Raw genomic sequence first — 23505 nt, 5'->3', positions numbered from 1 at the left:
TTTTTTTGAGACAGGGTTTCTCTGTAGCTTTGGAGCCTGTCCTGGAACTTGCTCTGTAGACCAGGTGGCCTCGAACTCATAGAGATCCACCTGCCTCTGCCCCAGAGTGCTGGGATTAAAGGCGTGCGCCACCACTGCCCAGCAGATTTTCTTTGCTTTATTTTGGTCATTGATATCTAGTTTAATTCCACTGTGGTCTGAGTGCATGCATTTTGTTATTTCTATTATTTCAATTTGTTCAGATGTATATAATGACTTTGAATGTGGTCTGTTTTTTGTATATGTTCAACTGGAGATTTTAAAGTGTTAAACCTGCTTTAGTTAAAAGTGTATAATAATCTAATATTATTGGGTGAAACAATTTATAGGCATCAACTTTTCTGAGATAGTCTTGCTATGACTCTCAGGCTGGCCTCAAACTCAGAATCTTCCTGCTTCTGATTTCTAAGTGTTAGAAGTACAGGCTTTTGTCACCATGGCTGCCTTGTAGATATCAGTTGTAGCCAACTGATTGATGATGCCCCTGAATTGAACTATATGCTTACTGATTTTCTGCATGTGATGTGGCTATTTCTGATGGAGAGCTCTTCAAGTCTCCAACTATTTCTCCTTACAGCCTGTTAGTTTGGTGTGTGTATTTGAATGCACTTTTGTTAGGTGCTGTTTTGTATAGTAGTTAGAATGATCTTTGATAGCCATGCTATCAGTCTTGAATGAAAGGATGTATTAGGTGTAGAGCAAGCAAAACTAAAGAACAGATAGCATAGCTGATAGATAGAAACAGCAAACGATCCTCAAATTGGGAGTTCACAACACCCAGCAGAAGCCAGGCACTGTTGGAGCATGCCTTTAATCCCAGTGCTTGGGAGGCAGAAGTAGACAAGATCTCTGAGTTTGAGGGTAGCCTGGCCTACAGAGTAAGTTCCAGGAGAGCCAGAGCTACACAGAGGAACCCTGTCTCAAAACAAAACAAAAAAAAAGGAAAACAAAATAAAAACAAACAAACAAACAACAACAAAAATCACCACCCAGCAGAGACATCTTGACTGAGAGAGCAAGGAAACTTCATCAAACCTAAGGCTCACAAACATCCGGCAGCAGTCGCCTGGGGAAGTGGAGGCAGTCAGCTAGAGTTCCCCATTGGGCTTCTTCTCCAAGGTTAAGCTTCTGACTCTCCGTTTCCACCATAGGTATTTTTATGCTGTGGGATAAACTCTTTTGGAAATGTTTTCTCCTAGCTGTTCTCAAAGGCATGAGTGTTTGTTCTTGGGCTATTTTTTTTCCCTTCCTGAGTTACAGAGTCATGGAGCCAGCATGACAGAAGACGGTGGGGGAGCAAGGGGGGTGACATAAACATGCCATGAGTCTGAGATGAGGGTACCCTCAAACCCACACCCTGATTTCAATAAATGTAAATAGCATATGACAGTTTACCAATAGATTGTATATTACAGGCACATACACATTAAGGATTGATATATAATCACAGAGAATTTAGTTATTATTTTGTAATGGCCTTTAAAAAGCATGGTAATTTTTCTGTCTTTGATATCCACTCTCTCTAAAATTAACATAATTAGGCTGGACAGTGGTGGTGTACGCCTTTAATCCCAGTACTCGGGAGGCAGAGGCAGACGGATCTCTGTGAGTTCGAGGCCAGCCTGGTCTACAAGAGCTAGTTCCAGGATAGGCCCCAAAGCTACAGAGAAACCCTGTAAAAGAAAAACAAAAATTTTTTAGCATAACTACATAGCTAGTCAAGATTTTGTTTACTATCATTGTGAGATTTCCTCCATACTTTCACTTTAAATTTGTGTGTCCTTATATTTACAATAGGCTTCACACACACACACACACGTTTTTTTTTTTTTTTTTTTTTTAAGACAGGGTTTCTCTATATAGCCCCAATTGTTCTGGAACTTGCTCTGTAGCCCAAGATGGCCTCGAACTTAAAGATCCTCCAGCCTCTGCCTCCTGAGTGCCGGAACTGAAGGCGCACACCACCATGCCTGGCCCTTTTTATGTTTTTTTTTTTTAATTTTTATTTTTACTTAAAAATTTCCACCTCCTCCCATTTCCCTCCCCCTCTCCCCATTCCCTTTCCCCCTCCCACACCAGTCCAAAGAGCAGTCAGGGTTCCCTGCCCTGTGGGAAGTCCAAGGTCCGCCCCCCTCCATCCAGGTCTAAGAAGGTGAGCATCCAAACATGCTAGGCTCCCACAAAGCCAGTCCATGCAGTATAATTAAAACCCAGTGCCATTGTCCTTGGCTTCTCAGTCAGCACTCATTGTCCGACACATTCAGAGAGTCCGGTTTGATCACATGCTCAGTCAGTCCCAGTCCAGCTGGCCTTGGTGAGCTCCCATTAGATCAGTCCCATTGTCTCAGTGGGTGGACGCACCCCTCGTGGTCTTGACTTCCTTGCTCATGTCCTCCCTCCTTCTGCTCCTCATTTGGACCTTGGGAGCTCAGTCCAGTGCTCCAATGTGGGTCTCTGTCTCTAGCTTCATCCATCGCCAGATGAAGGTTCAGTCCGGATGGAACTCCTCAGCCCTTTTTTATGTTTTTTAAAATTAAATTTTAACATATACAGTAACATATTTCATTATGGTAGCTTCATATATATGTATCATTATCATAATAGGCTTCTTACAGGGGAAATATAGTATGGTCGTGTTTTTCTTTTTTATTTTTTTCGAGACAAGGTTTCTCTGTAGCTTTGGAGCCTGTCCTGGAACTAGCTCTTGTAGACCAGGCTGGCCTTGAACTCACAGAGATCCACCTGCCTCTGTTTCCTCAGTGCTGGGATTCAAGGCACGCGCCACCACCACCTGGCTGTATGGTCTTGTTTTTTCATCCAGTTTTATATCCTCTTTTAATTAGTGTATTTAGAACCTGATCATTAATAATTAATACAATTGGGCTAATGTATGATATTCGTTGTTATTTTCTATTCATTGTCTTTGTTCTTTGTTCATCCTGCTGACTTCCACTCTTTCTCTGATGTTAAAAAAATTTTATTTCCTTTTTAAAAACTTATTTTATTATTTTATGTATATGAGTGCTTTGCATGCATGTGTGTCTGTGTACCACATGCATGCCTAGTGCTCACAAAGGCCAGAAGAGGGGGTTGGATCCCCTGGAACTGGAGTTACAGTTTTGAGCTGACATGTATGTGAGTCCTGGGAATCAAGTCCAGGTCCTCTGCATCTTAACTGCTGAGCCATCTGCCAACCCCAGTCATTTAAGTTTTAAATGGCTGTTTTATACGAGTCTATCATATTTGCTCTCAGCATATCAATCACATTAAAAAGGTTTTGGTGGTCTCCCTTGACTTTACAACATAATTTTATAAATAACTCATTCTTTTTCCTTAATGTGTGTGCTTTCATACATAATATTTGCTTTTGGTTTTCTGTTGAAGTTGCTTTTACTGTGTAACTCAGGTTCTTTGAACTTATGGTTCTGTCTTCATCAACCCAAATGCTGGGATAATAGGTATGCACCATCACCTTGGCTCAAGCCACTTTCAAATAATCCTCCACTGTTTCATTACCTTGTATCTTTTAAAATGATTACAAATATGTATTATACATAGATATAAATATGTATTACATATGCAAATATTTAATACATTGTCACTATTATTATTTTGTACAAGTATGTCATCTATTAGATTCAGTGCACTCACACAATTTCTTAGAGAATCAGATGCTGTTCTAATCTCTATATAAGATTTCTTCCTTTGACAGTGGTGGTAGACACCTAAATCCCAGAAAGTAGGAGGCTGAAACAGGAGGAACAGAGTATGAGGCCAACCTGGGCTATTAAATGAGTCCCAGGTTAGCTGAATAGTTAGATAGAACTTTTTCCTCTGTCCTCTTATATTCTTTCAGATATTTCTTCTTTCCTTTGATTTTTGTAGTATCTTATGCCTAGCTACATAGTGGTTTTGATTGTTTATTTGCTATTCATCCTTTCTGAGTTTCTCTTAACTTTCTGAGTGTATAGTTTTATACCTCACAGTAATCTTGGTTAAAAAAAAAGAGACATTATGACATGCTTCATGTTTTTTCTTGAACTTGTGATCCTCCTACCTCAGCATACTAAGCATTAAGATCACTGGTAAAAGCTAAACCTGCTTGACATTAAGCATTTCTTAGGCATTGCTATTTAAAATGTTTTTCTGTTCCTTTCTCTTTCATACCCTGATATGTCATATCCTTTAGAGTTGACTCATAGCTCTTGAACATTTTGTTTTGTCTTTTCTGCAGGGTAATTTTCACTTTGCTTTTTCAGTTTGAGATGTGTCTGTTGACATATCTTTTAGCACAGCATTCCTCCCTCAAGTTAAGGTTTCTCTGTGTAATAGTTCTGGCTATCCTGGACTACTTTTGTAGACCAGGCTGGCCTTGAATTCACAGAGATCCACCTTCCTTTGCCTCTTGAGTGCAGGGATCAAAGGTGTGTGCCACCATTTTTCTAGCCAAGCACAACAATTCTTGACATAGATGTGTTCGTTTTATTAACAAGATTGTGATGGCTATTCCTGGTTGTCAACTTGGCTATATCTGGAATTAACTAAAATTCAAAAGGAGGGACATTCATTCATTCTATAAGTTGTTACTTTAAGGAACCCTAAATCTTTCTCACATTGTCCATCTATTCAAGTTTTGATTTGTTTGTCATTTGTCTCAGTTCCAGAGATAGAACCTAGATTCCCACAGTGCCATGTATACATATTACCAATGACCACCTCTAACCACACTCATTTGTCCTTATTCTTTGTGGTAGTTTGAATGAGTAGAACCATTTGAGAAGAATTCAGAGGCATGGCTGTGTTGGAGTAGAAGTGGACTTCTTGGAGGAGGTGTGTCACTGGGAGTGGGCTTTGAGGTTTCAAAAGCCCCAAGCCAGGCCCAGTGTCTCTCTTCTCTCACTGCCTGCTGCCTGCAGATCAGGATGTAAAGCCCTCAGTTACTGATCCAGCTCTATGCCTGTCTACTTTCCACCATGATAACCATGGAACAACCCCCTCTAACTGTAAGCAAATCCTGAATTAAATGCTTTCTTTAATAAGAGTTGCCTTGGTTGTGATGTTTTTTCACAGCATTAGAACAGTAATTATGACACTGGCTTATGACTCTTTCTACAGGATCCATTAACATATGAATCATAGCTGTTTTAAACTGACAATCTGATCATTCCAACTTCTGCCATATACAAGTCTAAGTTATGGTACTTGCTCTGTCTCTCAAACTTTTGCTTTTTGCCCCTCCCTATACTTTGTATTTTTTTTTTTTTTGCTGAAATCCAAGCATGAAAGCAACTCTGTTAATGAACATCTATGAATTTGATGGTGAGATGGGGTGGGGAGAGGAAGCATTCTCCAGTCTTATGAGTACCTCTTGGTCTATTATTGATTCCATGCCCATGGGCTATGAATCTCACATTTCTCCCTCAATCTTGAGTGAGACAGACTGGCTAGAGTTGGAGCCATTCTGTTTTTCTGTTTTCCAGATCAGTTAGATTGCAATAACAGTCTGATAGCTTAACCTCTGGTAATAGTTTCTCTTGAGGACAGGCCTTGGAAGAAACAGAATATATTGGCATTTTTCAAAATGTTTAGTCTTCCCTTTCCCCTATGGGAAGCCCAGGGTCCCCAACCCCCAGCTTCAATATGGGAACCTAGAAATCCTGAGGTATATCTTATGGAATTCCCAGTAAATAGATTTGTCCACACCAAATGTGCATAAATCCTTCAATTACAGTTTAGATGTTTTTTTTTCCTGTCCTATATTCCTTTGGAGACTTCTAAGATAGAGCTCTGTAAAGGAAAGTTGCCACTCTCTTCGTCTCCCTGTCTCTACAGTTTGGGAGACAATGGCATTCCTTTTGACTCTACATCTCTGACATCTAACAATTATTGTTGACTCCCCCCCCGCAGTTTGTTCAGTATTTTATTTATTAGGATTAAGTAACAACTTGCACACTCTACATGCTGGGCAGGAAACCAGAAAATATCTGTTGGGCCTTGTGATAACATGAGCACAGACATCTTTGCAACTCTTAGATAAAATTCAGAAAAACAGTAATCTATGTTGAAGAGTAAGATATTGACAGGCTAGAAAAATACAGTTTTTATTATATATTAATTGTTCAACTGAACAAACAGATCTGATGTCTTTTTGGCCATGCTTAAGTTTTCCACAAGGGAAGAATATCAAACTTGGGGTGAGGCAGCGATAATGGTTTGCTTTCAGAATACAGAGGCTACATCCCAAGCTGCACTTCATTTATTTGTACTGTGTTCAATTTCTGCATGATAACTTCTTCTCCTTGTGTTATTAAAAGACAACATTCTTGGTTGAGTCCTCCACATGTCAGTTAGTGGCTGGATAGTCCCTTAGTGGTGCAATATCCATGCTCAGATGTATAAGAAAATCTAGTGGCCTTTTCCTCTAGTTCTTCATTGTTTAAATTTCCAAAGTTCTGTTTTAAGTCACAACCTGCAAACTCCCCAAATGCATTATCACTTTTACTCAGCATGAATATTTTACTTCTGTAAGGCCAATTTTAGTTTCCTTCTCCATGTACTCTGTTCATGTTCATTCTTGCTCATACTGTCTCTTCTACCAAATTACTGTCCTGTTGTTCTTTCTATGAAGTTTGCCACCACTGTAGCAGCCTTTAGGGGTTATGTCCTTCCTTTCTTCCTTCCTTCCATCCTTCCTTCCTTCCCTCCTTCCCTCCTTCCCTCCTTCCTTCCTTTCTCTTTCTTTCTTTTTATCTTTCTTTCCTTCTTTCTTTATTTCTTTTTTTGTTGGGGGAGGGAGGTTCAAGACAGAGTTTCTCTGTATAACCCAGGCTGTCCTAGAACTAGCTCTTGTAGACCAGGCTGGCCTCAAACTCACAGAGATCCACCTGCCTCTGCCTCCTCAGTGCTGGGATTAAAGACATATGCCACCACTGCCCAGTTATGTTCTTATGTTTCTAGTCTGCTCCTCAGCACCTCTCTATACTGTGTGTGTGTGTGTGTGTGTGTGTGTGTTCATGAGCATGAGCATGAGTATATTTTAAATAACTGCTTTATGTGTTGTTATAAAATGGATATATCAAATAATGTATCTCTTCCATATGTCCCACATCAACTAGTGCAGAGGAAGACACATAGCAGCTTTTACATGGTCTTGACTTACCTGATTGTTGTTTGCCATGTGGGATTTTTCTTGCTATGAGTGGGAAAGACTGCAATCAGAAACAATTCTTGTTGTTTTGCCTCACTTTGACTGTAGAGTATTTCTCTAGGAAGAGGCTACCTGCAGAGTTACCAAGCTTAGTTTTCATAAGTGGAAACTGCTGAGACATATACCAGATCTAGCATAGATTCACTTTCCTTCATTTAAGGACTTCTTTTTAGGAAGATCCTGGTTTGCCATTTGACTTCATGAATTTCTTAGAGGCAACAGTAATGTGGTTATTAAGTAAACTCAAGACTCAACTCTGATGACATTTGGATTTGTCTTAGTCAATGTTCTATTGCTGTTAAGAGACACTATGACCATGGCAACTCTTATAAAAGAAACCATTTAATTGTGCTGGCTTACAGTTTCCGAGGTTAAGTCTATTGTCATGATGATGGGGAGCATGGTGGCATGCAGGCAGACATGGTGCTGGAGAAGAGCTGATAGTTCTACATCTAGCTTGGCACAAAGCAGAAAGAGTGAGTGACCTGGGCTTCTTTTGAACTTCTCAAACCTCAAGGCCCACCCCCAGTGACACACTTCCACCAACAAGGCCATACCTACTCCAATTAGGCCATACATTCTAATCCTTGTTACTTTTCTATTGCTGTCATAAAATACCATGACCAAGGCAACTTATAAAAGAAGAATTTAATTTGGCTTATGGTTTCAAAGGGTTAGAGTCCATGATGGCAAAGGAACAACTGTTGTTCACACCTTAATCCACAACCACAAGGAAGAGAGAGAGAGAGAGAGAGAGAGAGAGAGAGAGAGAGAGAGAGAGAACTGAGAATCTCACATGTCTTTTGAAACCTTCAAACCTACCCTCACTGGCACACTTTCTCCAATAAGGCCACATCTCCTAATCTTTCCCAAACCGTTCTACCAACTGGTGACCAAATATATGTGCCTACATATATTCTCCTTCAAATCAGCACAATAGGTTTTATAGAAATCTTTAAATTCTCAGGCAACTAGACAATGTGACTAGAATTAAAGGACTCTGTTTATAGTCATAAGCCATTTGTTGTAGGCAGAGGCTGATCATTAGCTTCCCTGATAATCCAATATAATCACATAGAAACTAATTAATTACAATACTGTTTAGCCAATAGCTTAAGTGTATTTCTAGATAGCTCTTACATCTTAAATTAACCCATTTCTATTATTTTGTATTTTATCACGAGGCTCATGGTTTACCCACAAGGTTCTGGTGCATCTGTCCCCTGCAGCTTCAGGCTTCATGGTGTCTCTCTGAGTCTGCCTTCTTTCCCCCTCTCTCTGCTTGGAATTCCTGCCTTGCTCTATTCTGCTAAGCCACTGGCTGAAACAGCTTTATTCATTAATGAATAAAAGCAACACATATACAGAAGTACTTCCCACATCAATTTGTCAATTGATAATGGATCCTGTAATTCTTAATGTTCACTAGATTTTAATTGGTACTCATCACATGCAACAAATAACATCTTATATGGACATGGTCCAAGGTTTTAATCTCAACATTTGTGAGGCAGATTGTGGAGGTTTGAAAGAATATGGCCTCCAAAGGGAGTGGCACTATTTAAGAGGTGTGGCTTTGTTGGAGTAGGTATAGCCTTGTTGGAGGAAGTGTGTCACCCTGGAGGTGGGCAGTGAAAAAGCTAGTGAAGATGTAATTGAATGAGGGGGCCATGTTTCAGTCCCAGTAAACAACAGAACTTTACATCTTTGGCTATGTGGTTCTGGCTTTAGAGTTAAGGATAGAAGAAATGTGTTATGGAATTTATCTCTGCATCTAAGAAAAGCTGCTGAGGCGAGGCATGTGTCAGGGGTGTCCTTGAAAGAAGGCTTAGAGAGGCTATTAAGTGAAGCTGTAAAGTTGAAGCCTGGATGACCTTGGAGACCCCAAGATATAGAGATGCCAGAGCCATGAGATACCTATCCAGGAAAGCTGTTAACAGAGAGTGGAACTAACCTACGAGAAAAAAGTATGTTGTAGTCAACAGAGATGAAAGGAGTTGGCAATCTGAAGAGTGTTTTGACATTAGATATGGGGATGCAGAGTTTGGAGTTTGTCCAGCTGGTTTTTGAGCTTCTTTTTGTCCAGTATTTCCTCATCAGTCTCTCTTCCCTGTGTTTTGGAATGGTAATGTCTATCCTGTCCCGTTATATGTTGGAAGTATGTAATTTGCCTTTGATTTCAGTTTTACAGGTGAATAGAGTTAGGAAATTGCATGACTCTCAGAAGAGATTTTGAATTTTACACTTTTAAATAAGTTTGGGACTGTTATAGATTATGGAGACTTTTGAAGTTGGATTGAATGCATTTTTACATTACGATATGGCTATAACCCTTTGGGGGTCAGGAAGTGGAATGTGGTAATTTGAAAGAAAATGGCTCCCCCAAAGGGAGTGGCACTATTAGGAGGTGTGGCTTTGTTGGAGTAGGTGATGTCTTGTTGGAGGAAGTGTGTCACTGTGGGAGTGGGATTTGAGGTCTCATATATGCTCAAGCCATACTCAGTGTGACACTCAGAACACTTCCTGTTGTCTGCAAGATGTAGGACTCTCAGCTACTTCTCCAGCACCATGTCTACCTACATGCCGCTATGTCCTATCATAATGATAATGGACTGAATCTCTGAACTCTACATGAACCACCTCAATTAAATATTTTCCTTTATGAGAGTTATGCTGGTCACGGTGTCTTTTCAAAGCAACAGAAACCCTAAAACACAGATGCATGCAGATCTCTTCAAATTTTAGGCCAGCCTGTATTACATATGGAGTTCTAGGACAGCTATGACTACATAAAGAGACCCTGTCTCAAGACTATAATTAACAAAACAAGCCAAAGAAAATGAGATGGAAAAAAAAAATTGTTATATAAAAGTTGCAAAACTCTGGATTCTCAGGTATTAGCTTTTACTAGGAGCTTTCAGCTAGGAACCGAATGAAGCAAGGGTGCCTCCTGAAAAATGTGTTTGTAGAAGAATACTCAGAACTTATGAAGGGAGATAAAGGAAATATAAGCTAGAGGACTTTTCTGAAGACAGAACATTCTTATTGATTTGAGGGACTGTGTGGCAAATATGGAGGATCACAGCAGTAGCCAGTTATTATGCTGTTAGACAAGATAAGCTGAAGGGCTTTCAAGGGAAATCTCAGAGGATGATGGCTTAGGAGACACATGGTATTTTTCTTTTCCCTTCTCTCTTTCTCCATCTCTCCCTCTCTCTTTCTTTTCTTCTTTCTGTCTTTTTGAAGTCAGTTAAGCTTCAGCTTAACCGACACTGCACTACACAAAATAAAGCATAGTATACTAGGGGGAGAGGAAGAACAAATCAAAGGAGGGAAACAGTAATATGAACAGAGACATCACTCCGCAAAGAGCATCAAACCTTGAGTTAAGTTAAGCCTTAACTACTAGTTAAGATTGCTTTCTCTGCACAAACTGCTATAGAAATGGACTGAAAATTGCTGGTGTTGGCAGACATCACAGATTTGAATGAATTCTATTTCATTCCTGTACTTGAAGTCTTCTCATCCATAAATGAACAAACTGTTTTTCTGTGACAAAGCAGCAATAACAGAAAGACTTATCACTCTTAAACTGCATTTATTGCAAGGCCAATGAATTATAAGAAATTCTTTAAAGTCAGTCATATCATTATGCGGAGTCCCAAAAATAGAAAAAAAAAACTTATCATTCTATGTGACCTTTTGGGTCTGGCTTCTTTCACTTAGCATACTACTGTCAAGGCTCATACATTTCACAGCATAGATCGGCATTTCATTTCATTTCTATCAATGAGAATATTCCATTGAATGGATACAATAAATCTGGTTGTACCTGCTGATGGGTATTTGAGTTGAAAAATATTTGACTATAGTTATACAGGTTTGCTTTTGTAAATAGTGTTGCTATGGACATATGTGTACATTTGTTTTCATACCCATTTTCAGATATTTTGGGTAAACATTCGAAAATGAAGTTGTTGGGTTATTCAGTAACTCTAAGTTTAACATTTTGAGGAAGTGGTGAAGTATTTGCCTAGTTAGCTGCACCAGTTTGCTTGTAGAAATGTTGCTTATGGTTCAGTTATGAAACCTCTGGGACACTAAAGAGGTAGGCAATGTGGCCCAGAAGGATGAATGTTGAGCCTAGAGTACAGATATGACTGTTTCTTTTTCCAGTTCTGAAACAAGTAGCTCATAGCCTTGCATCAATTGCTGACTCTCTTGGAGTCTCCTTTGGAAATGAAAAAAAGGATTTGGACTCTAGACAAGCTTTAAAGGATGTTGCAGCCCTAAAATTCCATTCGAAAAGTTTACTGTTAGTTACTTCACATTTCAAAGGCGAATCCATATTTTTTCTTGTTCGTGTTTTGTAATAATTGAAAGCTTGCTTCAGTCAAAGCTGTATCAACAAAGCATGAGCCTAGGAACACAGACCTTGAAGTTCCAAAGCCTCTTTTTGTTTTAGGTACTATCAGAGAGACTTGAGATAATTGGATTGGTGATGATGTGCTCTTGGCCCTGAGGTTCTTAATCTGTGTTGTGCAATATGTGTCATATTTTTTTTTTTACCAAACATGGTACAGCTAGTTCTGACAGGACATAGCTGTATTTTCTAGCCCGTAGATAAAATATTTGGCATCTTTCAAACTTTTCCAGTCTTAATTCCATAACTTCTGTGATCTAAAGTGATGTCACTTTGACTCTCATATGATCTGACAGTATGTTTCTGTTTCCTACTTGGAGTACTGGTTTTGCAATACCTTCCTCCCAACCCTACTTGCATGAAGGAAAAGTCATAAAAATGCTAATGTGACCCCCTGCCACCAATGAGACCTCTGCAGGCTTGCTGATGTAGGTTCAGATTAGGGTCAACGCATCTACCTTTGGCTCTTTGTTCCAATGCAAGAATATAGACAAGTTTATGCTCGGCTGTACCTAAATGTAGCATAATCCTGCCTAGGTAGTGTAATGGTAAAGTGAAATGCCATTACCAGCGGCTGCAGAAACGCTGCAGATGCCCAAGCGGCGGCAGTGGGCAGTGGGTCATGTGGTGGCAGACAGTGAACAGTGGGTCCCCAAGAGCATCCAGTCCCAGGCAGGGATGGCACAGTTCCCCTGAGTAGCTGGAGCACGTCACAAAGAGAAACAGACAGATGGACATGCCACAAGACCACTCCGCATGTCTCAGGAGGCGGCTGGTCCCGGGTGGGTGAGAGACAGAGACATGGATAGGCATGTCATGCAGAGTGAGTTGGGAGTGAGTAGGCATGTGAAAGCAATTTAGACAAGGACCATTCTTCTGTCTATCAGATGAGCAAGACGTTCTGATTGATATCTTCTTATTTTGGAAAGCATATGAGGAAACTCTCTCTCTCTGTCTCTCTTTCTCTCTCTCTCTCACACACACACACATACACACACAGACACTGGCTGAGGCTTTTTCAAAAGAGTCTGACAAGATCTTTAAAATTGTAGAATGTATATCCTCTCTGACATCATCTCTACTCTCTGGTGTCTCCTTACAAAGAGGTTTTGTTTTGTGATTTTGCAGCGGTGGGGATTACAAAATCTTAGGGTACTGTGCAGTCTGGAAAGTATTTTACCACCAAGTTGTATCGACAGCATATCTAAAAAAGCTTAGCCAGATACCAAAAGATACATGTGCAAAAATATTAATTGGAGCACTATTTCTAAGAGGGAAAAACTAAGTAAAAATATGTTATTAGATTTATTATTTTTATTTTTTGTGTGACTGTTTTGCCGCACCTATGCTATGTATGTGTACCACATGCATATTTGGTGCTGCAGAGGTGAGAAGAGGGCACCAGAACCCCCAGAACTGGAGTTACAGATGGTTGGGAACCACCACTTGAATGTTGAGAATTAAATTCAAGTCCTCTGCAAGACCAATAACTTATTATAAATGACTGAGCCATGGTTCCAGGCCTCAGGGAAAATTCATAAATGTTCGTGTTGAATGAGCTCTTCAGAAGGTTGAGGTTTTTCACAGATTCTGAAAGCCACCTACCTAGGTAGTCTGGATTAGAAGGGACTCTCTTCAAATGGATAGGTTCACCTTTAAAATATTTATTTTAAATTTCTTCTCATGAAAAGGGTCTAGGATGTTAGGGGCTGGAGAGATGGCTTAGCGGTTAAGATTGCCTCTCTGCACAGGATCTAGGTTCAGTTCCTGGAAGTAGGCTGTTATGAAAAGAGGCCTTGCTTCTCTTTTAGGTGGGTGCATACGTGTATATGGTAATAATCTAAAACATACTTATTCATCCACATTCATGTTTTCCTAGGTTGATGAACATGCAGGATTTTTGTCTGGTTGTCCACTGTTAGAAATAGGAATATCCTAGTTTGCTTTGCCCTGTTGTGATGAAACATTCATCAAAGTCAGCTTAGGGGACTCAAGGGTTCCTTCCAGCTCACAGACCACCAAGGGAAGCCAAGGCCGGAACATGGAGGCAGGAACTGAAGCAGAGTTCACAGAGGAGTATTGTGTACTGACTTGTTCCTCATGGCTTGCTCTGCCCAGAGGTGGCACCATCCCTAGCGATCTGGGCCCTCCCAAGTCAATCATTAATCATGAGAATGGTGAGAATGGAGCTCAAGAGATAGCTCTGTGGGTAAGGTCATTTGCTGCCAAGCCTGACTACCTGAGTTCAGCCCCCAGGCCCACATGGTGTAAGGTTTCCCTCTGACCTCTATACCCACACGTACAAAATAGACAAAACAAAACAAACAAACAAATGAGCACTGCCCACAGACTTGCCTATGAGACAATCTGATGGAGGTATTTTCTCAATTGCGGTTCCTTTTCTCTGAAAAACAGCCATAAAGCAAATAAACTAACTGTTAGACCAGGATTAAAGGAATGAATGTGTGTGATATGGTCGGTTCAATGGTTGTCATAGAGTAAATGTTTGGTAAGTGGCAGCTTTTATTATTTAAACTTATCGCTAAATGTTTTCTATTTGAATAACAGATACATTTTTATAGCCTGCGTCATATAGAGCCCAAGTAAAAAGAGATTGTTTTTTATCAGCATTTTAACTTAAAGGATTACAGACTGACAATTTTGACATAATTAGGGGGATTGTCTATTTCATAGAATTCATAAACTAAGGGAATATTGGGACATTGTAGGGCACAGGGGACAGCATTCTAGGCAGACATAATTTTGTGAAAAAAGTAGCTCAAGGATTTTCGACCTTATATTTAATTTAAAAAAAAAAGTCAGTTGACAAATAAGAACCTGAAGAATTTCTGTTCAGTGCTGTTCTTGTAGCTTCCTTCCTTTATTTATTTTTAAATCCTCCTGTGTAAGATAAGAACACTGCACCTGAGAATTGTCTCAGACTTTTCGTCACTGAGAAAAAGTACCTGACAAACAAGTTGAGAGGAAGGGCCATGTTTTGGTTCATGGTTTCCGTTTGTCCTAGGCTTTGTTGATTCTATTTGGAAAGGCAGAACATCATGGAGGCAGGAGTGCTTGGCAGAGGCTGTTCACCTCCCAGCAGCCAGAAATCAGAGAAAGGAAAAAGTAAGGAAAGGACCTAGGGGCAGGTGCGACCAATAGCAAGACCCTCTGTGACCTACTTCCTCTGCCTAGCTCCTGTGGCCTTCAGTTCCTACTGCTTCTCAAAATAGTGACACCAACAAAGGACCTAGTTCAGTTCAAATGTACCCTATGTGGTACATTTCATATTAAAACCATACTAGTAAATCCTAGCCACCATTTCTACACAAATATTACAAGCAGGTATTTTAGGAGCACATTTTCATTTAATCTTCCTTCTGATGAGTCTTATGATTGAGATATATATATTACCTCCAAATTGCAAGTGAAGAGGCTGAGGTTGAGAAACAGGTCGCATGATTCAGTGTAGGATGGTAGGCCTAGGTTCAAATCCCTGATGGCTTTCCCTCCTATAATAGTGGGTGATTCTGAGTAAGGCACATTTAAAGATGTCCTTTTACTAGCCATTTAAGATTGTAACTTATTGGGCTCTTCTTGTATGTTAGAGGAAAAGGAGAAGGGATTTGAGTCAGCTACAAAACTGGTGATTTGTCTTGTTAATCTTACATGACTAGGTTAGAAGCACAAAGATCATTTTCTTAGATTTGATGACTACACTCTCTTTCTCTCATAGTCTTATGAACAATAGATTTTTCTTCTCCTTTTTGGGAAGGTTGCTAAAGCAATTTTTAAAAAACCCTGCCAAGACTTATTTAGGGGACATAGGAGTTTTTAAAAAGGAGTTTCAAAGGAGACACTGAACTGAAGTTCCATTGGATTTCGCATGCCAGCAGCTGTGGGCACTTGAATGCGTTCAAGCACGTGTTCAACCTGACCTTGGGGTTGGGTGCGTGGGGTACTGACAGCTGATAGATTCGTGGTGGCGGGGTGGGGGGGGGCTAGTTGTTTTTAAAGCTGTGGTCTTGTGTAAATTGATCAAGCTCCAGTGGGTGGATTATGAAAAAACAAAGAAGATATAAAGTTACGAGAGAGGGTAGGGAGTGGAGGGATAAATTCGGGAGGAGTTATGGAGAAGAGTGGGGGGTGTTTATGAATAAACTCACTGAATAAAACTCTCCAAAATTTAATTAAATATTATATTTTTAAAACATAGGGTCTTTATAGAACAACTTATGAAGATCCGAGTCATACAAACAACAACATTAAAATTCCTGTTTTAGGGCGTTAAATGACTTTCCATTTGCTTGGGACTTTCAGTGAGCCTAAAAACTGATGAAATATATTTGAATAAAAATAAGTGATTATTAGAAAAGATAAAGCAGTGTTCAAAATAAAATTTATATCTAACGAGTACACCTTTGACCATTTTGTGTTGTTTTTTTATTTATTTGATAGAAGGGATCAAATCCAGTGACTTACAGCTGCTAGGCTGTGAGAGCCAAAGTTACTATGCCTACGAGAACCGTGAAACAAAACTCTGCTCAGCAAGCCTCTTGCCAAGGACAATGCTGTAGGCTGTTGTTTATGGGAGATAACAAGCCACATGTTTTCATTCCCATAAACAAGTTTGTTTGTCCCATCTGCTCTAGATGGGCTTGATTATATGTGGGCAGGAGGCTCACATGCAGGAAATACATCAGAATATACACACACTCCTGATTGGATGTAGGTTGGAGGTGAGTTAGGATGTATGCTTGCTCCTGATGGACCAGACAGGAAATGCAATGAATTATGGGTTTTTCTTCTTAAGATGTTGTAAACCATGACTCAGGACCATTTCCTGGGAACCTGGGTATGGACCTGGCCAGAGCCCATCCACCTGACCAGTATTTAATTAAAGCTTGATTCAAATTTGGCTTTAAATTGTGGTAGTGGTCTTATTATTGATCAGAGCAATTAATATTTTCTGGAGGCCCCCTGTGAGATTCAGACCATCCACCCAAATTTTAAAGCTGGACCTTCACTCCAGAACTCTGGGGCTGAGGGCCGCTTCAGGAGGCATGTGCCTTGAGACTTTCCAAGGCTCCAAGGTTGCCTTCAGTTTACAGACTGTTGGAGTGAGCTGCATGTTGAGAGATGCAGCAAGCATCAGTGGAGGCTTCCTGATGAGTCATAATCTCGGTCTGCTTTGTGGGATCCCTATCTAAGAGGTGGAGGGAGTTCAATAGGACCCTAATATTCTCCTGTCCAGGGTCTGAGATATATAAATGTCTGAGGATGTGAAAGATTAAATAAGTTCTGAGGTCCTCAGAAAATGATTTAAGATGTATAAATGTAAGTTGTAAGTATGTAAATAAATGATTTAAGGTATATGAAATTTCTTTTCCCTTCTAAGATGTTACACTAAGATTCCAAAAGTTCGGAGTTTTAAAATTGATCAGTGGAGTTCTGACAAGCTGGCCAAACTCTGACTCCCTACTGCTTAGTCGCAAGCTCAAAATTCTAAATTTCCTTTGGTTGTCTTCTAAATATAGACTTAACAGTGCTTCTCATCAGGTTTAGGACACCTCTGTCCAATCTATATCTAGCTCTCTGGACAGAGGAAAAAATGTTCACATGTTTTAACTCCAAAGGTGAACTCCAGCTATTTTACAGACACCAATCACCTGCTTTTTCTACAGTGTGGATTTCAGTATAGATTAGTAATGCTTGATACCTTAAATGTCTATGTTTTTTGAAAACTGAACAAAAATTCATGTAAGCTTCAGAGTATCTGGGGAAGACATAAGACTTGGGTCTACTTCTTATAGGCCAAAGGGACTCTAGATAAGAACAACCTAAATTTCCTCACCTGTTTATCCTGAGGATGGTATTTCTTCTTTTCCTGTTCTTGGGACTTCTCTTCTTCCCCAACTAGTAGGACAATTGGACCTGAAAACTCCAAATGTAAGATTTTCCTTTAAGTCCCTAAACGTTAACTTCTGTCCCTAGTCTATATCTGTCTCATCAAATTTCCACTTAGCTGACAGACACATCTAGGCATCATCTGCTGACTACAACCTGCTCCAAATGTCTGAGAGCCCTGAACTTGCTGAAAGCTGATGCGGTCCAACTGTTGCGAATGCTTCCTGTCTCTTCAGCTGGGTCGGTAAACCAGATGCTTCTGATGAATGTCTCATTGCCTCAATTCTCTCCTTGCCTTTGGCTAGCACTCCAGTCTTCCTGAACCCTGACAACAACAGCCTAAACAACAATTTCAACAGGAAGTAGTTACAGAAGAAAGTATGTTGCCTCTTATTTCCTCATCAGCTGGAATATTAGATCAAAAGGAAACTCCCTATCATATGGGACAAAATAGCTACCAAAAGTGCCTATTGGAATACCAAGAAAGGTACCTGTTAAAACCAAATAGACCCAGACCTATCAACAGGTAGATTCACTAGCTGAAATAGTTCTGTAGTGTGATAGGGCACTCAACCTACTCTGTGTAAAGCAGAGAGGTGATTGTATAGCTTTAAGAGAAAGTTGTTTCTATATAAACCACTCAGGAATCATTAGAAATAATCTGGCTAAAGATCAATAACACCGATGACAACTTATGCTGGAGAGGTTGTGGGGAAAAGGGAACACTTCTGCACTTCTGGTAGAAATGCAAGCTGGTACAACCCCTTTGGATGTCAGTGTGGCAATTTCTCAGAAAATTAGGAAACAACCTTCCTCAAGACACAGTAATACCACTTTTGGGTATATATCCAAAGGATGCTCAATCGTGCCACAAGGATATGTGCTCAACTATGTTCATAGCAGCTTTGTTTGTCATAGCCAGAACCTGGAAACAACCTAAATGTCCCTCGATTGAAGAATGGATAATAAAAATGTGGTACATTTACACAATGGAGTACTACACAGCAGGAAAAATAACGACAGCATGAATTTTGCAGGAAAATGGATGGAACAAGAAAGCATTATTTTGAGTGAGGTAACCCAGACACAGAAAGACAATTATCACATGAACTCACTCATGGGTGGTTTTTAAACATAAAGCAAAGAACGCCAGCCTACAAACCACAATCCCAGAGAACTTAGACAACAATGCAGACACTCAGAGAAACTTACATAGATATAATCTACATGGGAAGTAGAAAGTAGAAAAAGACAAGATCTCCTGAGGAAATTGGGATCATGGGGACCTTTGGGGAGGATGAAGGGGGGAGGCAAGAGGCAGGGAGGGGAGCAGAGAAAAATGTAGAGCTCAATAAATATCAATTAAAAAAACCAAAATTTTAAAAAAAGAAATAATCTGGCTGTACTTGGAAAAGCATCATTGCATAAAAGGGGAACTGAGATGAAGGAAAGAACTGGTCCCCATCTCATTTCCAGGTTCCTTCTTGATAGTAACCCTGTCAGTCATTTCAGGGCCTTTGGACCTTCTTCTGGTGCTAATTACTGTTGATTCTTGCATCATTGGTTCCTTAACTAAATGATAATTCCTGTCTGGGCACCATTAAGCTGATGGTTATTAGATCCCAGTATAAACAGATATCTGTCACAAAGTCAAAGATTTGACTCAGGACACAACTCAAGGGTGGAATGTGAGAGCCAAAGTCACATTTTAATTTTTAATTACTATGCCTAAGAGATCCATGCAGCAAAATGTCTCTGATCTGCAAGTCTCTTGCTCAAGGACACACAGTTCCTGATGTGCTGTAGGCTATCGTTTATGGTAGATAACAAGCCACGTGTTTTCACTCCCCTAAACAAGATTGCTGTTCCCACCCGTTCTTAACGTGCTTGCTCACATGTGGGCAAGAGGCTCACAAGCAGGAAATACAATATGGCAGGATATACACTTCTCCCTGACTGTTGGATGTAGGAGGCGCATCAGGATGTATGCTTGCTCTTGATTGTACCAGATGGGAAAGGCAATTTGTTATAGGTTTTCCTTCTTAAACTGCTGCAAACCATTACTCAGGGCCATGTCCTAGGGACCTAGGTATGGACCTGGCCAGTGTCCATCCACCTGGCCAATATTTAATTAAAGCTTGCTTCAAATTTGGCTTTATACTACTAAGTAGTGATCTTATTCTCGATTGGTGGGATTAGCAGGAAGGATTAATAGGCAAGTGCGGTATCACTGAACTGTACCTTCAGCTCTGTCTTTGACCAGTTTTGAAAAGTCACTTAGTTCATTATTTTGTTCACAGTGAGATCATCGTCTGAGGTTTCTGATTTCACTAGGTGCTTCAGACATACCACTAAAGCAAATATTTTGCCTAGTTATTAGGTCTGTAAAAATAATGTTTGTTAATGGCAAGGCAAGCTCTTATGTATAATTTGTGTATTCAAATATTATTACAGAGTCCTGCTGCTTGTTATTTGGGCTCCAGGAGGGAATTATTCTAGTAACCCAAGAAGTGAGTTTAAGATGCAAAGACGTGGTACGTAGTCAGTGAAGAACAGTTGTTTTCTGGCCTTCCATAAATAACTAATGCCAAGAGCAGCCTGGCTATCTGTTTCAGCTTCTCATTACACAAGAGCAAAGCTAGCAAGGCCCAAATATCAGCGTCTGCCAACAGAGCAGCCTTGTTCAAGTCTATTTAGCTTCTAGAGGCTTTCTTTTTCCTATTTTTTTTTAAAAAATAGCTTTTAAATGAAGTTTTAACATTAGCATACAACGTAATAAGTTTCATTATGACCTTTTTATACATATTTTGCTCTTATTTGTCCCTCCATTCTACTGTTCTCACTCCTTCCTCTCTCCGGTGTCCCCTCACCCCCACCCCATAGTACCTTTCCTGTTTTTCTGTCGTGTATATCTTCCCTTTTATATTGTATTTTGAATCTGGACAATTCTACCTTATGTTTTTCTAACTCTCCCTTTGTGTCAATTTGATTTTGATGAGATGCTGCTGCCTGTGCTTCACAGAGAGCCCCTGGGAGTGACGGGAATTCCAAGGTCTAGGACTGGCTAGTTCTGTGACTGGATAGATTGTTTCTTTTTTTTTTTTTTATTATTTATTAAGGATTTCTGCCTCCTCCCCGCAACCGCTTCCCATTTCCCTCCCCCTTCCCCGATCAAGTCCCCCTCCCTCATCTGCTCGAAGAGCAATCAGGGTTCCCAGACCTGTGGGAAGCCCAAGGACCGCCCACCTCCATCCAGGTGTCTTAACGTGAGCATCCAAACTGCCTAGGCTCCCCCAAAGCCAGTATGTGCAGTAGGATCAAAAACCCACTGCCATTGTTCTTGACATCTCAGTATTCCTCATTGTCCGCTATGTTCAGCTAGTCCTTCATAAGGCGATGAAAGGAGACAGAGACAGAGACCCACATGGGAGCACCGGACAGAAATCTCAAGGTCCAAATCAGGAGCAGAAGGAGCCGGAGCACGAGCAAGGAACTCAGGACCACGAGGGGTGCACCCACACACTGAGACAATGGGGATGTTCTATCGGGAACTCACCAAGGCCAGCTGGCCTAGGTCTGAAAAAGCATGGGATAGATTGTTTCATTTGCATCTGTTCCTCCCTCTTTCAAAGATAGTAATCTCCCATCTTCCTAAGGCATTAAAAAAAAAAAAAACTGCGTTGGCTCTAAAATGTCAGACAGCTGCTTGGGGGAGGGACAAAGGTTTTGCTTCAGGGTCATAGGTCTTAGAGGTGTTTTCTTGCTTCCTTCCCTTCCTTTCCTCCTCTGCTCCCTCCCTCCCCTCTTTCCTTCCTTCCCTTCATTGTTAGTCAATAGAGTGTGATCTTGAGACAGACTTTCATTTTGTAGCTCAGGCTGGCCTCAAACTTAGATCTGTTTCTGTCTCCAGAGTGCTGGGATCACAGACCTGTGCCATTATTCCTGGCTCTTGGTTTTGCTCTTTAAAAAAAAAAAAAAAAAGCGGTCCTGGAGGTACTGTGGAGATATTTTTTTCATTTGCTTTTATTTTTGTTTGTTTGTAGTTTTTGTTTTGTTATCTTTTTCTTTTTTTGAGATGGGGTCTCGTGTAATCTTAGCTGACCCAGAACTTCTCTGATCCACCTGCCTCTGCCTCCTGAACGCTGGGATTAAAGGTGTGCACCACCACACCAGGTTTTCTCTCTTGCACAGGTGGCTTTACTTTCTTCTTTATCCTAAGTGTGGTTGGTTAAAAGTGCAGGAAAAGATCTGGTAGATAATAAATTTGACAAGAACTGTGGGCACTAATTAATAGTTTAAATGATAAAGATTTTGAAAATACAAGTAGCTTTTTGGTCTGATATCTATCTATCTATATATATCTATATCTATATGTATCTATATCATGTCATATATATCACATATATATAATGAACACATACATGTATGTGTATATGAACAAAACCCAATAGCTCCCTTCCTTTACACCTCGTAAAGCTGGAGGGACTTCAGTAAGCTCCTGAGGAGTATTGTATTCAGAAGAGTTAATTTAAAAATGTCTTGGCTATTTGATGCTGACGGAAACTAGAAAAGTCTTCTTTATTTAGAAGTTCTTTTCCTGCTTGCTCTGACAGGTTGAGTTATTTGGAACACTGGGTCTGTACGGTACCTGGGTTTTAGTTCCATAACTAAACTTTAAGTTTGCTGCAGAAGTGGATGTTTGTTCCTCCAATTTCTTTTGTATTAACTCGAAGATAAATGACAGGTCTCTGTACAGTGTAGGTCCCTGGTAGAATATATAGCCAGCTAATAATTATCTGTTTCTGGTATTACAACAAGATCTCATAAAAATAAAGATGACAATTAAATTTGTTGTTTGAAGTCCTGAACTTTCTAGGTCACTCTTGAGAAAGGAAAAGTACACGAAATGGCCGTGGGCACATTGTATCCAAGTTGGTGGCTCTGGAGAAAATAAAAAAAGCACTAGAGCTTTGAAATAACAGCTTAGGAACAAACTGAAGGGCTCTGCTCTCAGCCAACCACAGGAACAGTTTGTGCCCTTTGAGGTGCTCCTTAAAACTCAAAAGTCAAAAATTTCACCTATTTAAGATCCAGATCAAAACATCTGGGGATTATTTTTCTAGGTCCTCACATATGATTATGATACACATTAAAGCTTAGCTACTGTAGCCAGCCATCTGGGATGAGCAATTGTGTGCGTCCTTGTGTGTGCCACACAGTCATTCTATAAGAAAAATGAAAACGAGTAAGTAAAACACCCACAATAAGCAGAAGAAAGCAGCCAGTTCACCCTTATGCTTATGCGTCATAGAACTAGAAGACTAGTTGACATTTCTTTCTTTGGGCGGTATATTCTTGGCAGTTTGTTGTGGCGTATTCGCAGTTACAATCTGTCTTGAAGCCCTGAGATAGTCTCTGGAATTTTATTTAGAACAATAATTTTTCAACTCTTTGGGGAGGAAGCAAGATGATCTCGCAGTAGTGACCTGACTTTTTTTTTTTTTTTTTTTTTTTTTAATCAGTTGTGGGCTCTTTTTGCCTTGACCGAGTGACTTGCAAAACCCTGGCTTCAAGAGACATTTCTTGAGCCTGAGGGAGCAAGGATCTTAATACTAAGGATGGGTGGTTTTTGGCTCAGGCTTTCAGGAGCCAGAAGCCAACAAACTATAGGAAGCACGAGGTAGTCCAAAGATAGGTATCTACTAAGGGCAGCTGGAAGATGACCTGGGGGAACTTTTATCCTGGGTGGAGCCCTGGGAAGCCCGCTAGGGCGTGGGCTTGTTCCGCAGCTCCCCGCCTTCGGGGGCCAAGCCCTCGCGGGAGCGGGAGGTTCTGCCCAGCACTGCGGGATCTGCATTGTAGCCACTGGCTCCTGGGAGCCTTTAGCGACCCGCGATCCCTTGGTAGCACCCCTCCTCCTTCGCAGCAC

This window comes from Microtus oregoni, unplaced genomic scaffold (genome assembly GCF_018167655.1).
Source record: "Microtus oregoni isolate MIOR12 unplaced genomic scaffold, Mior012 000050F_005, whole genome shotgun sequence".
Classification (NCBI taxonomy): domain Eukaryota; kingdom Metazoa; phylum Chordata; class Mammalia; order Rodentia; family Cricetidae; genus Microtus; species Microtus oregoni.
This window is presented reverse-complemented; position numbering follows the sequence as displayed.